We start from the raw sequence: 18,065 nt of genomic DNA, 5'->3' as shown, positions 1-18,065 counted from the left end.
TTCTAACGTTTTTGACTATGCTGAATAAAATGACTAACTCTGAATTTTAATCCGGAGACTTTGGAAAAAAATGAGCGTGGGAAGGGGCCTAGGTGCCCCCCATTTTTAGTCACTTAAAAAGGGAACTAGAACTTTTAATGTAAGTTAGAATTAGCCCTCTCACGACATTCTAGGACCACCGGGACGATATGATCACCCTGAAAAAAACAAAACAACAACAAACAAATAAACACGCATCCGTGTCTTGTAGGCAAAAAACACGAAATTCCACATTTTTGTAGATAGGAGCTTGAAACTTCTATTGTAGGGCTCTCTGATACGCTGAATCTAACGTTGTGATTTTTTTTTTAAAATTATATGACGTTTAAATGGTGTTTCCCCCTATTTTCTAAAATAAGGCACATTTTCTCAGGCTCGTAACTTTTGATGGGTAGAACTAAACTTGATGAAACTCATATATTTAAAATTAGCGTTAATATGTAATTCTTTGATGTAACTATTGGTATCAAAATTCCGTTTTTTAGAGTTTCGGTTACCATTGAGCCGGGTCGCTCCTTTACAGTTCGTTACCACGAACTGTTTGAAAACACGTAAAAATATAAAAATTTGAAATATTCCTCGATTTGTAACACAATGCGAAAAGAATGCAGAATTTATATACTCATTCAAATTTACATACTTACTCATTCATTGACATATTGTAAAACCGGTTTCTTGCATTAGTTTTTTTCAGCTCAGAATAAGACAATACAGAGACAAGTGATAGAAAAAATGGGAAATATTTAATTTGGGTTATATATTTGCACATTGGTGAGGCGGGGTAAACTACTTGGACAGTCTGACGTTAGAAAACAATTCTATACTTTACCCTCACCTCTTCTAATTTGCAAATATATAGTTCAATTTTATTTCTAAAGTATTATATTTTCATCATGCTTAGGAATATTTCATTAGGATTAACCGAACTTTACTTCCTGAGTGTTGTCGCTATAATAGATAAGTAGCCTACCCTGAATAATTTTATCACCCAATTTCATTGATTGACTGAGGAGATGCTCCTCCCTTAGCTAAGTACGGCAGTGTCAATAAGAGGAGGGGGAGTGATCGATATTTTAACCAGAATTAGACAAAGGTGTTTCCGTCAGAAACCCTTTTTGTGTAATATAATTTAAACAAATTTGAACCCCTCCCATACCTCAAGGTTTTTAATAGCTTTTTGTAACTTGATAAAATCCTTACCCTCACCCCCATGTTTCCATGGATTAGCACCCCTGCGTTATGAAGAAGTTAGCATTATCTTCACAAGTTCGAATTTGAAATGAAAATATAAATGAAACGGTCCTCCCGCTAAAGACGACAGAATATAATTTTAGATGGGAAGTCTCCTAATTGAAAACAACTCTTCTTATTCATACTTCAATTTTCATTGATGCAAATGAACAAGTTACAGGCTTTGTGCGCATTAGACTCTGGCCTCTTTCCAATATTAAATAAAAAAACAAGTTTTTTGAAATGAAAGTAAGGAGCAACATTAAAACTTAAAACGAACAGAAATTACTCTGTATATGAAAGGGGTTTTTCCTCCTCGACGCCCCGCTCCTTACGCTAAAGTTTTTTTTTATTGTTTTAAAAAGTAGAGTTGCGTGAAAGAATCAAACTTTAGCGCAAGGAGCGGGGCGTCGAGGAGGAAAAACCCCTTTCATATACGGAGTAATTTCTGTTCGTTTTAAGTTTTAATGTCGCTCCTTACTTTCATTTCAAAAAACTTGTTTTTTTATTCAATTTCTGAAAGTTTTTGAATTAATGCATGTCTGATTTTGGCACTCCGTACATAAATTATTAAAATGAAATTTGCATATTAATTCTTTTTTTGGCTAAATGGCTTTCTCTTAGTTTTAATCAGACAATTTTGAAAAATAAGGGGTGGGGAAGGAGGCCTAATTGCCCTCCAATTTTTCGGTTACTTAAAAAGGCAACTAGATCTTTTAATTTTTTACGAACGTTTTTATTAGTAAACAAAAATACGTAACTTAAGAATTAACTTACGTAACAAACTTTTATATTCTTATATTTTTGATTATATATATGAGGGGGCTGGTCCCCTCGTTAATACCTCCCTCTTCACACTAAATCTTGTTGCGTCCCAATTCTTTAAGAATGACCCCTGAATCAGAAAAGCCGTAGAATAAATAGTTGAAATTACTTTAAAAAATTTTTAGTATGAAGAGCGAAGTATTTATCTCCTCCTAAATACCTCGCTCTTTATGCTAAAGTATTTTTAGAGCCCCTCATATGCATAATAATCTCTGTTCGTTTTAAGTTTTAATGCTTCTCGTTACTTTCAATTGAAAAAACTTTTTCATGTTTATATTTTCATTGTTTTTTTTTTATAGTAATGCTAGAAAGTCCTGCGCCCTTTTCATTGAATTTCTCTTCCCCCATGAAATATTCCTCCAAGGAAAGATCCTCCCATATAGCCCCCTCCCCTGAACCCCACACCCAAACCAAAAAAATCCCCCTGATAACGTCGGTACACTTCCCAGTAACCATTACTGTATGCAAACATTGGCCAAAGTTTGTAACTTGCAGCCCCTCCCCCAGGGACTGTGGGGTGTAAGTCATCCCCAAAGACATAGATATTATTGTTTTCGACTATGCTGAACAAAATGGTTATCTCAAAATTTTGATCTGTTCACTTTGGGATAACTAGGAGCGTGGGAGGGGGCATAGGTGCCCTCCAATTTTTTTGGTCACTTAAAAAGGGCACTAGAACTTTTCATTTCCGTTAGAATGAGCCCTCTTGCAACACTCTAGGACCAGTTGGTCGATACGATGACCCCTGGGAAAAAGAAAAAAAAACAAAAAAACAAACAAATAATCACGCACCCTATAGGAGGGTTCTCTGATACGCTGAATGCGATGGTGCGATTTTCGTTAAGATCCTATGACTTTTAGAGGGTGTTACCCCCTATTTTCCAAAATAAGGCAAATTTTCTCAGGCTCGTAAATTTTGATTACAAAGACTAAATTTGATAAAACTTATATATTTAAAATCAGCATAAAAATCCGATTCTTTTGATATATCTTTTAGCATCGAAATTCCATTTTTTAGAGTTTCGTTTACTATTGAGCTGGGTCGCTCCTAACTACAGTTCGTTACCACGAACTGTTTGATATGGATTCTTCGGTTATCTTGTTTTATACATTTTGAATAAAAATGAGGCACTTTGGAAATATTTGACTTTTTTGTATGTAAGTTTCAGTTTTATTAGATTATTGAAATAGGAATAAACGCAGCTTTGGGTCTTAGTGAAAAGACTGGTATTGGGTGTAATGCACAATTAACTTGCTATTCAAGTAGCTAAAAAATAGGCTAAGCTTACATCTATAGGCTAGACAGACTTTGTATCCTGAATCCAGATTTAACATTGGTTTGCATGGAAAATGAACTTTACCCCACACCTACCTAATGTGCAAATATATACCGTGAAATGGAATATTTTTTAGCTACCTAGCCTACAAAGGTAACTACCTATAACAGCCTATAAAGGTAGCCTATGTTGGTAAGTTTATTTCTTAGTCACATGAATAGCCCTTTATGGTAACATTGTCGATTTGCGGCTCTCCAGAAGGAATATCTAAGAAGTAAAAGGTGTAGCATTTTTAAATTCTCCTTTTTATGTTTAAATTCCCTTTTGTGACAATCCATTCCGCTGTAAATATCATGGAAGAAGTTATATTTACCAAAAACTGTTTAGATTCTTAAATACAGATTTTAGCCTACAAATGGGGGTATCGAGAAGGGAAAGTATTAGGAAAACAATTCATACTTTATAATATGCAGAAATTCTTTAGTTAAAACATTTGAAGTTGCTTCTACTATGCTTTACCCTAGCCAAAACTGTTCAAAGTGGGAGGGGACTGGGGTAGTTGCCCCGAGTACCGTGGAAGGCGTTCCGGCTGGGGAGTTGACTATTTTGATACCTAACCAACCTATTAAAGAGTATAAGGGTAGCCTATAGTGGTAAATTTATTTCTTAGTCACATGAATAGCCCGTTATGGTAACATTGTCGATTTGCGGCTCTCCAGAAGGAATATCTAAGAAGTAAAAGGTGTAGCATTTTTAGATTCTCCTTTTTATGTTTAAATTCCCTTTTGTGACAATCCATTCCGCTGTAAATATCATAGAAGAAGTTATATTTACCAAAAACTGTTTAGAATCTTAAATACAGATTTTAGCCTACAAATGGGGGTATCGAGAAGGGAAAGTATTAGGAAAACAATTCATACTTTATAATATGCAGAAATTCTTTAGTTAAAACATTTGAAGTTGCTTCTACTATGCTTTACCCTAACCAAAACTGTTCAAAGTGGGAGGGGACTGGGGTAGTTGCCCCGAGTACCGTGGAAGGCGTTCCGGCTGGGGAGTTGACTATTTTGATACCTAACCTACCTATTAAAGAGTATAAGGGTAGCCTATAGTGGTAAATTTATTTCTTAGTCACATGAATAGCCCGTTATGGTAACATCGTCGATTTGCGGCTCTCCAGAAGGAATAACTAGGAAGTAAAAGGGGTAGCATGTTTAGATTCTCTTTTTTATGTCTATCAGACATTGTTTCTTTTCAATGTCAATGTTTTTTTTTCAAAATTTAGGAAATATATTTGCATATCTTTATAACCTTATAAATTGGGATTGAGCGAAGTTGTGAAGCTGAAAACAATTTCGTTGTATTTCATTTAAGCAGAAGATCTATTTTGCAAGGTTTCACTTTTATAACAGGCATATTTTTAAAGATCATCAAAGGTCAGGGCCCTCTAGAGGGATAAGGAGTGGAGGCAGGTACTTCCCTTTTGTGACAATCCCCACCACTACAAATATTATGGGGGAAGTAATATTTACCAAAAATTGTTTAGAATCTTAAATACATATTTTAGCCTACAAATGAAGTATGAATTGTTTTCTTAACATATTTCTTCTCTCCAGTTAGTTCTCAAGGCGAATTACCCAGGCTATAATTTACGTTAAACATTTACGCATTATGGAAAAGAGAAAAAGTATTAGTAAAACAATTCATACTTTATAATATGCAGAAAATTTTTAGCTAAAACATTTGAAGGTGCTTCTACAATGATTTACCCTAACCAGAACCGTTAACGGGTGGGGGGCACCTGGGCAGTGGCTCCGAGTGCCGTGGAGGGCGTTCCAGCTGGGAGTTGACTATTTTTATCTAATTTTTCACTTTGATTCTGTTTTATTTTTGCTTATTTTTCAACTGGGAAGGAGGGAAAGAGGGCTGTAATTAATTTTTCCTCAGACACCATCAACTTTAGGAACGGCTCTGGGTACTTATCGGTTATATAATAAACATTATACAATTTCGATCATGAATGATGCGAACATCATACAAAAAACTAGTCAAGCAACTTCTTTAGACCACACAATTAGCTTTGGTCTGGTTGAAAAATAAATTGTAGCTGTATTTTATTTAAGTATTTAGTTTGTATTTTCGTTTGGTTAGATTTATGCAAACAAATTTGGGCTACATATTTGCACATTAAGGGTGGCGAGGGTGTTGGTAAAACTTAGCATATATTAAATGCAGCAATGGTTATTTTACGTATTTAATATTTGCTATGCTGTCCACCCCCCTAATATGCAAAATTATATAGCCCAAATTGGTTTCTAAACTATTGTATAGGCCTATTCATCATAATTTGTTTCATTTCATTAGAACTAATCGAACTTCACTTCCCGATTTTATATAACCGATAAGTAGCTGGCTCTGCCCCCTCTTTCCCATAATGCGCAAATACTTAATGTAAATTATAGTCTGGGTAATTTGCCCTGAGAACTAACTGGAGAGAAAAAATATGTTAAGAAAACAATTCTTGCTTCCTGACATGCATAATAATCATAGTTAATACATCTTGCATGTTGACCCTCTATATTTTACCTTCCCTCCCATGAAGTGCAAATATATAGACCAAATTATATATTTTCAATGCATTTTCCCATCCCTAACTTGTTTTTTCAGCTTCTGTTTGGTCAGCTTTCATTTCTAGTTTTTATTTCAATTTAAATTAACACGGGTGGAAACAAAGAATGAATGAATGAATGAATGAATGAACTTTATTACCCGTAAAAGTATAAAAAACACAAAGTACGGAGTATTATAAATAAACAAAAACAAAAACGATAAACAGCGAAGAAAAAAAAAATCAAACTAACAAAAGTCAACATGGACTAATTAACCAGTATCAATATGGAAAAAAGGCTGCAGAGGGTTACAAACATGAATAAAATTGATAGTCTTTTTACATAAATCATCACTGGAAGACCGAATCCGAGGAGGCACATCTATTCAACCAAATCGAGCAATTATTTTTCTTCTCGGTGCCATCTAGGAAGCCGGAGGAGGAATTTGCAATATCAAACAGTTCGTGGTAACGAACTGTAGTAAGGAGCGACCCGGCTCAATAGTAACCAAAACTCTAAAAAATGGAATTTTGAAGCTAATAGCTACATCAAAAGAATCACATTTTAAAGCTAATTTTAAATATTTAAGTTTCTTCAAGTTTAGTCTTACCCATCAAAAGTTACGAGCCTCAGAAAATTTGTGTTATTTTAGAAAATAGGGGGAAACACCCCCTAAGAGTCATAGAATCTTAACGAAAATTACACCATCAGATTCAGCGTATTAGAAAACCCTATTAAAGTAGTTTCAAGCTCCTATCTCCAAAAATGTGGAATTTTGTATTATTTGCCACAAGGCAGATCACGGATGCGTGTTTATTTGTTTGTTTTTTTTTGTTTTTTTGTTGTTGTTTTTTTCCCAGGGGTGATCGTATCGACCCAGTTGTCCTAGAATGTTGCGAGAAGGATCTTTCTAACGGAAATGAAAAGTTCTAGTACCCTTTTTAAGTGACCAAAAAAATTGGAGGGCACCTAGGCCCCCTCCCACGCTCATTATTTTCCCAAAGTCAACGGATCAAAATTCTCAGATAGCCATTTTATTCAGCGTAGTCGAAAAACCTTATAACTATGTCTTTGGGGACGACTTACTCCCCCAGAGTTCCCGTGGGAGGGGCTGCAAGTTACAAACTTTGACCATTGTTTACACATAGTAATCGTTATTGAGAAGTGTACAGACGTTTTCAGGGGGACTTTTTCGTGCTCGGAACAGGGTGTGTTAGGGGTGGGGGTTACGTGGTAAGATCTTTCCATGGAGGAATTTAGTATAAGGGAAGAGATTCTTCATGAAGAGGGCGCAGGATTTTCTAGCATTATTTGAAAAAAAAGGAAAAATAAATAACAAATTTCTTTGCAATTGGAAGTTAGGAGCAGCATTAAAACCTTAAAACGAACAAAAAATATTATGAATATAAGGTGGATCGTCTTCTCCGCAATACCTTGCTCTTTACGCTAAAGTATTTTTTAGTATTTAAAACTATTTATTCTACAGCCTTTTAAATTGAGGGGTCATTATTAAATATTTGGGACAAACTTCATGCTTTAATGTAAAGAACGAGGTATTGACGAGGGGGTAAACCCCCTCATATACATGATAAAAATATACAAATATAAAAGTTCATTGCGTAAGTTAATGCGTAAGTTACGTATATGTGTTACTAATAAAAACGTTCGTGAAAAAAGTTCTAGTTGCATTTTAAAGTTACCAAATATTGCAGGGCAGCTAGGCCTCATCCCCCAGTTCTTTTTTATCAAAGTTATCCGATCAAAACTATGAAAAAGCCATTTAGCCAAAACAAAAAAATTATAATGCAAATTTCTTTTTAAATATTCATGTGCGATGAGTCAAAATCAAAACATGCATTATTTCAAAAACGTGCAGAAACTAAATACTTTTTTCTTTAACTACAAGTAATGAGCGACACTAAACCTTAAAACGAACATAAATTATTTCATATATGAAAGGGGTTGTCCACTCGTAAACACATCGCTCTTTACGCTAAAGTTTCTATTGTTTTAAGAAGTAGGCTTTTGACGAAGAGTCAAACCTTAGCTTAAATAGCGGGACTTCGAAGGGGGGACAGCCCCTTTCATAAACGGAATATTGATCAGAAATAATGAATTTGAAATAATTTACAAGAGGGGTTACCCCCTTCTCAGTATATCATTATTTAAGCTAATGTTTGACTTTTTGTTCCAATTATTTAAGAATGGATTTTGGCACGCAAGGACCTTTTAATTAGGATAATAAGCTTTTTAAAAATTCACAACACTTTAGCATAAATTGCGAGGTACCGAGGTGGGGGCAACTCACTCATATACGTAATAACAACCAAAATCAAATTCCGAGAGAGATTTCCGTTTCGGTTATAAACGACCTATACTGGGTCCAGGAGGAAAAGAATGGTCAGTGGGAGGGAGGATTTTTCCGTTGAGCTGCGAGCCGGATTTTCCAGAATTAAAAACAAACATCAGAAATTATATGATTTTTTTTCCAATTTGTAAAGCAGAAAGCAAAAAGGGTCATATAAATTTAAAACATACATAATTCATATCGTAAATGCAAAAAATTATAACTTCATCAGCATTACAATCTTTTCACTAATGTTTCAATTTTATCCCGTTTCATTAATAACGACTCCCAAAACACAAGGGTCACTTAGTTAGAACATTACAAAGGGCTTTTTAACTACTAAATAGCAATTCATCGTGAAAAGAGAGGTGTTTAGAAGTGTTTTCTGGTGTTTTAGAAGTTATAGAAGAGTGAAGTGTTTAAGAGAGGGGGAAACACCCTTCATACACCAGAAAAGGATAAAGCTGTGTAACTTGCCCCTATTGTTTAAACGTACTATTCGTTTTTGAAATGGTGACAGAATTTATAGCTAAAGATAGACCACTCAACATCGGATTGAAAGATCGTCGGTTCCAACACGTTCTTTGATTTTAGTAAAAATATAAAAAGAAACAGTTATGATATTGAAGTTTAACATAAAATAATATAAAACAAATAAATAAATAACAGTTATATTTTATTTCTATTGTAGATGGCGACGGGGGAATATTTAATTTTTTTACGGCAGCAGCAGTAACATTACTTGCAAAAAATTGATTAGCTTATTGTGTGCCTATATTATTTTTCTGTCAAGTGGTTTCCAGGCTTTTAGAAGCTTTTCCTGTTGATTAACATTTGTGAACTGGTAATTTATGAGACTTGTCTGTGTTCTTAACTTATTTTACTTTGTTTAAAAATCAGTCTAGCCTACCCCACAAAACATCTGTGTTTTGTTACATTTTGTGAATATCTGTGTTTAGTGACATTTTGCTGACCCAATCCTGAACTACGCAGAGAAATCTTTGACCAGTAAGCAAGATTTTTTATATTTTAATCTTTGGGCTTAGTTTAAGATTTCCTGATTAGGATATCTCTAGGTCAGTCTATCAACAGGTGTGATTAGGCCTAGGCGTTGTTTTTTGGGAGGGGGAGTTTCCCCACAATAATGTGGAATAAAATTTATTAAATATCCCATGGATCTTGAATCTGGATATGGACCCTTTTGCCCCCCCCCCAATAAAAAGGCTTGACATTTACCACTTAGCCTAGGATTTTAAATTTGAAAAAAATGACCTGGAATCAAATGGTAGGCTAAATTTCTTTGATTTGAATCTAATTTGAGTATTGTAGCCTAAGTAACAAGGTGTAGACTAGGCTAGGCTATTGTTGAAAGAGGTAAAAATTGTTTTCGCAAAATGTGTCCTTATCATATGCCCAAGTTCTAGGGTAATGTCATCTGTTCATACAACAAATTAAAGCCAGGTAACAATAAATTTAGATACAATTTATAGTCTTAAGCTTAACCTGGTTTATTAAACTACTTTGAAGCAATTGGTGAGATAACAATATAATGTTTAGAGATACTGCTGAATTACCAAATCAAATAAACCAAATCTTGGTAGGCTAAGTGTATACATCTTTTTGATACTGTTCAACAAATTAGCTGAACATATCACTTCATTTCTTATTTAGTTTTTTTTCTAACATGTAGATATCTTAGTGTAGATATCAAGTGTAGCTAAGTGTATAGGCTATATCTTTTTAATACTCTGTGACAACTCAGCCAAACATATCAATTCACTTCTTGTTTATTTTTGGGTCCAAATATATTAATCATTGTACTTGGATATTCAATTTTAATACATTTATGGAACCTTCACAAGAATATATTTTTATTTTAAATTACACACAGCAATTTTTCAAAGATTTAGGCTATAAATTGTTGAATGAATCAAGTGATGGAAATGGATTATACAACTTTTACACAACAGATCTACAATGAAATAATAGCCTAAGTTTTGAGCTAATGTTTTAAGTGTTTCCTATAGGCTAGCCTACCTAAAAAAATGGGAAAATTGTAGTATTTTTAAAGGGAGGCCTAAAAAAAGGCTTAAAATTGAATCCCCAAGTAAATTTATTACTTTGTACCAGAAGAGAAAAAAAAAAAAACAATTGGAGATTTGTTTAGGCTAGGTTCTCATTATAATTTACTTTGGTATTAGCCAAGACTAAAGAAAAGGAGACATGTAGAAAAAAAAGGCAATTCTCATTTCATAATATGCACAAAACATTTACCCCAAAACCACTAATTTGCAAATATTTATCCCAAACTATATTCCATGTGTCACTCTTGTCTTAAGTGTGCACTCATAACTAGAATGAGTAGAGAAACAAAAACATAAATAAAATTGGTTAGCCTATGTATATTTTTAATAAAGGGGAGGGGGTTGTGCATAGTTGAAGTTCCTTCAAAATGTGTTAATTTCAATTTTTCTAGATAGACTAGGCACATGAATAAATGTAGACCAACACCAATTTTTTGTTATTAACCATAGGTTCCTATCCATCCATTAGGGAGGGAAATAAGAAAAATTAGAGATGTGAAGCATTTTTTTGAAAACACTTGGATGGTCAATTATGGATTTTAATCTTTGATTATTGTCTCATTTTGTCCAAAATGAGAATAAAGGTGTAATATTACTATTATAATTTTATCACCACAAGCCTATTATAACTGTTCAAGCATTCTATTATCATAACATAAGATGTTATTAGCAATTCTCATTTAATCTACAAAATGTTTTTTCATTTTTTGGGATATCTGCTGTATATCTACAACAGATGATATCTGCTGTAGGGCAAGAATAGCCTACACGGGATTTTTGGCCATATAAAAGTTGAAATATTTCATTTGATTCAGTGTACATTACAGGATAAATTTCTTGCTTTTCATAAACTTTTTATTTTAAAATTATAATGCTGTTTTGGTACAGCTTACCTGGGACATTTTTGTTTTATATAGGCTTGAATGTTTAGATTTTTGTAGGGGGGAGGGGGGTAGGATAAATGATGGGCTGTTAATCAGGGATATGAACAAGCTCCTCCAAATATGATTTGACTGTCAATGAAAATGTCTTGACTTGCTTTATGCACCAATGTTTGGAAATGATAAGCTTACAATTAGTGCTATTGACTATTTAACTGTATAATCCTATTGACTATTGAGAAAACAGTTTTTACTTCATAGTATGAAGAAAAAATTTAGTTAAAATTTTTTAAGGTGCTTCCACTTTGCTTCAATCAAACAGTTTGTGGTAATGAACTGTAGTAAGGAGCATTCCGGCTCAATAGTAACCAAAACTAAAAAAAAATGGAATTTTGATACCAATAGCTACATCAAAAGAATCGTATTTTAATGTTGATTTTAAATATATAAGTTTAATCAAGTTTAATCTTACCCATCAAAAGTTACAAGCCTGAGAAATTTGCCTTATTTTAGAAAATAGGGGGAAACAACCCCTAAAGGTCATAGAATCTTAACAAAAATCACACCATCACATTCAGCATATCAGAGACCCCTATTGTAGAAGTTTCAAGCTCCTATCTACAAAAATGTGGAATTTTTTATTTTTTGCCAGAAGGCAGATCACAGATGCATGTTTGATTTTTTTTTCCTAGGGCTGATCGTATCGACCCAGTGGTCCTAGAATGTTGCGAGAGGGCTCATTCTAACGGGAATGAAAAATTCTAGTGCCCTTTTTAAGTGACCAATAAAATTGGAGGGCACCTAGGCCCCCTCCCACGCTAATTATTTTCCCAAAGTCAACGGATGAAAATTCTGAGATAGCCATTTTATTCAGCGTAGTCAAAAACCTTATAACTATGTTTTTGAGGATGGCTTACTCCCCCACAGTTCCCGTGGGAGGGGCCACAAATTACAAACTTTAACCAGTGCTTACATATAGTAATGGTTATTTGGAAGAGTACAGACGTTTTCTGGGGGATTTGTTGGGGGAACTTTTCTTGGAGGAATTTGTCATGGGGGAAGAAAAGTTTCATGAAGGAAGAGCAGGATTTTCTAGCATAATTTAAAAAAAAAACAATGAAAAAGTTTCTTCAGCTGAAAGTAAGGAGAAACATTAAAACTTAAAACGGATAGAAATTATTACGTGTATGATCAGCTTACCTCCTCCTAATACCTCGCTCTTTTCGCTAAAGCATTTTTAAATTGGGACAAAATTTAAGCTTTAGTGTAAAGAGTGAGGTACTGACGAGGGGGTGAATCCCTTCATATACGTAATAAAAACATGAGAATACAGAAGTTTGTTACGTAAGCTAATTTGTAAGTTACTTATATCTTTTAGTAATAAATATTCGTAAAAAATTAAAAGTTCTAGTTGTCTTTTTAAGTAACCAAAAAATCAGAGGGCATCTAGGCCTGCTCCCCCACTCCTTTTTTCTCAAAATCACTCGATCAAAACTACAAGAAACCCAGTTAGCCAAAAAAAAAAAAAAAATATGCAAATTTCGTTTTAATAATTCATCTGCGGAGAGCCAAAATCAAAACATGTATTAATTCAAAAACGTTCAGAAATTAAATAAAAAAAAAACAAGTTTTTTTAACGGGAAGTAAGGAGCGACATTAAAACTTAAAACGAACATAAATTACTTCGTATATGAAAGGGCTGCTTCCTCTGCTCTTTACGCTAAAGTTTTTTTTACTGTTTTAAAAAGTAGAATTAAGAGAAAGAGTCAAACTTTAGTGTAAAGAGCGGAGGAAGCAGCCCTTTCATATACGAAGTAATTTTTGTTAAAAAACTTGTTTTTTTTATATATTTAATCTGAAATAAGCCGTACATAGAGTATGTCGATCTTTCTTACGAAACAGATGAGCCATGCCTGATAAAAACAAAAGCACTGGGGCGCAATAAGTGTTATAAATCATGCACAAACCTTTGCGATTGTAACGGCTTTTGTTTGGGGATATTTTTCCGTAAGCGACGCGTAGGTTTTTCACGGCTTGATTCACTGGGGATTAACAGGTAGCGGAAAGTGTTGGGCCGAAACACAGACCAATCCAACAAACTAAAGAAGTACATGGTAGAACTGCAGTCCTAGCAACGAATGGAGCGACTGCATAAGGGCTATTAAAACAAATAAACTCGTATTTAGACGCATTAACTGACAATCCAATCTTAGATAGTTCATTGGTTAATATAGTAAAATTAGAAAGCAATTCACGGCGAGTCCGAGCAAGGAGGAGAACATTGTCTGCATATGCAACAGAAGACAAACCAATATTACCGTAAAAAATAAAACTTCTAAGAGGACGCAGGCACGATGCAAGCATACATTTAATATACTAGTAGACAATACGGCACCTTGCCGAACTCCCTTTTACTGGGTCAGATATTTGGCCATTCCAGGTAACTTGAATTTTAGACTTTGAATGCCAAGAAGAAAATAAACTTAGTACGGAAGGATTGACAACTGAAGACGCAAGGGAAAATAGAGTCTGAGAGTGCACAATATTGTCAAAAGCCCCAGAAATATCAATAGTTAGACAGTATAAAGACATTTTTGTGTTTACGGCACCTTTCGTGAGTCGGCTTAAAACAGGAAGTGCACGGGAGCAACCGAAACTTTTCCGAAAACCAAATTGAAAAGGCGTAAAATCACAATTCGACTCAATTTCTGGTAGTACCAAATGTGCAACTTACTAAAAAAACACGATACTGTAATGGGACAATAATTTACACATGACATGGGGTCCTTGCCTCGCTTTTGAATAGACGCTACACGGCCACAAAGGAAACTATCAGGAACAAGCGACTGTGCTAAGCAAGACTGGAAAAATATTTGTAGATGGTTAAGTAGAGCAGGACAATCATAAGCAAAAAATTGGTAAGAAAGGCCGTCACCATCTATTTGAATGCTTAATTTTTCTTAAAGCCCGGCGAATTTTTCACTATTAATAACCTTGTTCCAGGAGGCCTTATCGGTGGAGCCTGGCCATGCATTCAAGCGTGCTCTCATGAAACGGGCCTTATATTCAAGTTTACACGTTTGTTTCAAAGAGAAAACAGCTCTGGACGATGGTTGGTCACATGATATCCACATACGTTTGCAAAATTTGGCTTTTTGCTTTGCACGTTTTACTTCAGGATCAGTGTTCCAATTAGGCTTTCTTGTACCTATCCGAACTTTATCGACAGGCACTGCAGCTTTGGAAGCTGATTTAAGGCAATGGACAATTTGATAATAATAGCAATTTACGTCAACTCCACTTGAAGGCGGAGGAAACTGAAGTTTGCAGCAGATCAAATGGCACTTTTATGATCGACAGGAAAGCAGTTAGCGTAGCGAGGTATAGGGGGACATTAGCACGATCCCAGCTCAACTTTGTATGCCACTTTGGCTGAGCCGAAAATGTTTTGCCATATAGATCACAGGACAAATTACAGCTAAGAATAAGGTGATCGTCATCAATCTTCTTTTCGTCCACCCTGACAATCGATGATATTAAGCTGGAACTGGAAGGGATCACGTGATCCAGGTTCAATTTTGAACAGCCTTTGTTATGCATACACGTGAATGGGAGGCTCTTAACAGCGACGTGATATATGCTAGAAAGTGATTCTAGCAAGAGGATTGACCTATCGGAGGTACCAAGAATGTCACAGTTAATGTCACCAGCTAAAGCCCAATTTTAGGTCTTTCAGACGTAGACTTTCGATTAGAGACTTGAAACTGGAGCAACATTTAACGAAAGATGTGAACGATGCTATAGAACGTCGATCGCAAGATAAGTAAACGTTTATAAAGGCGTTACTGTCACATTGTATCGCTAAGATGTTATCGTCACAATGAATCACAGAGGGCTTTGATGGGGAACGGAAGAAAATTGCTAGGCCACCGGAAGGGTGGTCTCTAGTTTTCTTGGCCTCTTGCGAAAAAAAATGGTGGACAGAAGATCGCTTTAGGCTAGAAACGTTTGATTTGGTCAAAAGATGTTCTTGCAAGAACACTTTGTCATGGACTAATAATTCATCAATTAACAAGTCTTTGTCTTTTGTGCCATCAATATTGAGAGAAGCAAAACTTAAAATAGTGGCTTGGCTCATTTTGGAGCAGAGTTCAGAGCGCGTTTGATCACTGGGCAATTCATACTATAGGAAACATGAGCCTCGTCGCAGTTGGCACATTTCGGAGCCTCTAAGCAAGGATTGTTTTTAGTATTGGAATGGCATCCTGAACATTTAGAGCACTTCATCTCATTCGGGGCACATGTGCAGTGAGCTAACGAATGACTCGTTACCCAAGCAAAGACCTGTAGCGATGGCAGATTTTTGTGCAGCGGAATCAAGGAACTCTAAATGGAATGTATGAGAAGAGTCGATCTGGGTGGCCTCAACAAGACCAGGAATAGCGCAGATGAGTATACTGCTAGAAACACTATCGAGAAGTCCCCTAATTACTCCAAGAGGTTTGCGATCAATCACTTTAGCAAGAACATTTGGATAGCTCGCAACAGCTGATGCGGCAGCAGAATTGGCGGAAACTTTATCCCGCGTAACCACAACCCATCTTTTCGTTACCAGATCGGACTTTACCGACATAATTCCATCATGTCCGGCGAAAGAATCAAGCTTTTCCTTGCGAGAAACGGGGTCTCTTAGTTCTGGAGGTGGATATTTAAGAACAACGGCTTACGAGGGTTTGCGATTGGTTTGCCTTCAGAGTGGGATTTGATCACGAACTCTGGAATGTCAATATTTTCTGCAGAGCAGCGAGAAAGAGTAGCGATAATGTCCGACAATGAACTATTCTTAGCATTGGGTATCGAACGACGAGGTATAGGCTCTTCTGGGAAGCAATTGCTATATAAAAGTTTCTTAGCGCCAAGAACGTCTTCATACAGGAAAAAATCACTAGTGTATTTCACAATCGACTGATGGTCCAACCCCTCCTCGAGATTTTGCTGAGCAAAATTCATAACTGGATATCCACAGAGAAGTTCTCAATAAGCACAATTATGAAATGATCCACACTGGCTAAATGAATGCAATGAGAATAAATAATAACTTATCTTTGAGTGGGGCAAGTAATCCAGTGATTTGCAAATAATTGCAAGTAATCTGAATATTTCAATGCACGACTCAGATGATAGTAGTGCTGAATACTAACTCACAGCCACAATCCATAAATAATCATTAAGCCGTAATCATATAGAAGTTTATAAAGTTATCTAACAAGTTTCAATTACAAGTTCAAAAGTATTTCACTCGTTATTTAGTCCTAACAGGTACAGAGTTAATCTGGTTTAAATTCGATTAGTTGTTGACTGGTCAAATACCAAAAGAGAACTGAAAATACCAAAAATAGTGACCAAAAGAGAAATACTAAAAAGAGAAACGCATTGCAAGAATAGCTGGAAAATATATAATTCGGGCTATATATTTACACATTGGGTTGGGGTAAAGCATAGTGGATCAGCATTCAAAATGTGTTGGCTACAATTCGTCTGCGTATTATGAAGCGATAGTTGTTTCATTAGGATTAACCTAACTTCTTTTCTTGGGTGCGGTGGCTATAAGACACAAGAACCATTTAATTTATTATTTTGATGTTTGTTCATCCGCTGAAAACGGGCCTCGGAAAGTGGGCCCATGGACCAATAGGAACTATCTTTCAAGATTATATGGCCTATGTTATTGTTATCATAGGCAGCGTAATAGTGCAGCTTAAGGGGTAATGTTTCTTTAAATGAACTATTCAGTTAGTTAAGAAGTAAACTAAACTCATTAGTCAGCACTGCATCCTAAATCCAAATTTAGCATTCTTTTGCATCGGAAATAAACTTCACTCCACTCCTGTATTTACTAATTCATGGTATATACTTGCACATTAGGGGTGGGGGTAAAGTTCATTTCCAATGCAAATGAATATCAAATTTGGATTCATGACGTAATTCTGCCTGTAGAGGTAAGTTTATTTCTTAGTTGCCTGAACAGTTCGTTAATATAGACATTAGCCTTCCTATGTGATGAGCATTGTGGGTACAATGTATTGTTTATTTGTTTTTTTTTAGACTAGGGCTTTTCATATATAAGGATTGTCGCAGAAACTTCGAAACGGGTTCAGTAAATTCGAAATTGAAAGCCCTTTTTGATAGTCGAGTTATTAGAGGGCAACCAGTCTCCCCTTCCAAGCCCTTCATGTCTCCAAACACACCGAATCAAAATTTCGAGATAACCATTTTGTTCAGCTTTGTTGAAAGGTCCAGAAATTGTCTTGTTGGATGACAATCCCTCCCTTCTATAGCCCTCAGGACAAGAGTTTTAAGTTATTCCCTGGGGGGATATAAATTTTAAAAAAATATGGTCGTATAAACTTGAAGGGGGCTCACTGGATTGGAAATCATAAATTTCAGTGCCCTTTTTAAGAGACAAAGTGATCGGAGGTCAGCTATCTCCCTTCCTCCACGTCGCATTTTCCCCAAATGAATCCGATAGAAATTTTGATGTAGCCGTTCGTCCGAAAAATTGTTTAAACATCACGTTGCAAGGCCTTTGGGGTTGACACAACCTTCCAGAGTCTGGGGGCAAGGGTTGTAAGTTATGTTCCTAGGGTTATAAGGCTTTTATGGAGGAATGTTCGTGTAAACTTAGGAGGAGGTTCATTGGATCGCAAAGGTATAGTTCTAGTTCCCTTCAAAGAGTCAAAAATGATGGAGGGCCAATAGCTTCCTTTCCTTGA

The 18,065-nt window shown here is 35.5% G+C and overlaps 1 protein-coding gene across 4 annotated transcripts in view; it reads left to right on the top strand.

The window, feature by feature from the left end:
• Nucleotides 1-9,070: 9,070 nt before the first annotated feature.
• Nucleotides 9,071-18,065, top strand: part of LOC136043144 (uncharacterized) — a 91,276-nt gene continuing 82,281 nt past the window's right edge. For all 4 annotated transcript variants that reach the window (XM_065728079.1, XM_065728078.1, XM_065728076.1 and 1 more), the window contains exon 1: nucleotides 9,071-9,335. The gene's annotated coding sequence lies outside the window, so the exon portion shown is untranslated. The remainder of the gene's footprint in view (nucleotides 9,336-18,065) is intronic.

Source organism: Artemia franciscana, unplaced genomic scaffold, assembly GCF_032884065.1.
Source record: "Artemia franciscana unplaced genomic scaffold, ASM3288406v1 Scaffold_320, whole genome shotgun sequence".
NCBI classification, from domain to species: Eukaryota; Metazoa; Arthropoda; class Branchiopoda; order Anostraca; family Artemiidae; genus Artemia; species Artemia franciscana.
The sequence above is the reverse complement of the archived record's forward strand: the minus strand, read 5'-3'. Positions and strand labels throughout refer to the sequence as shown.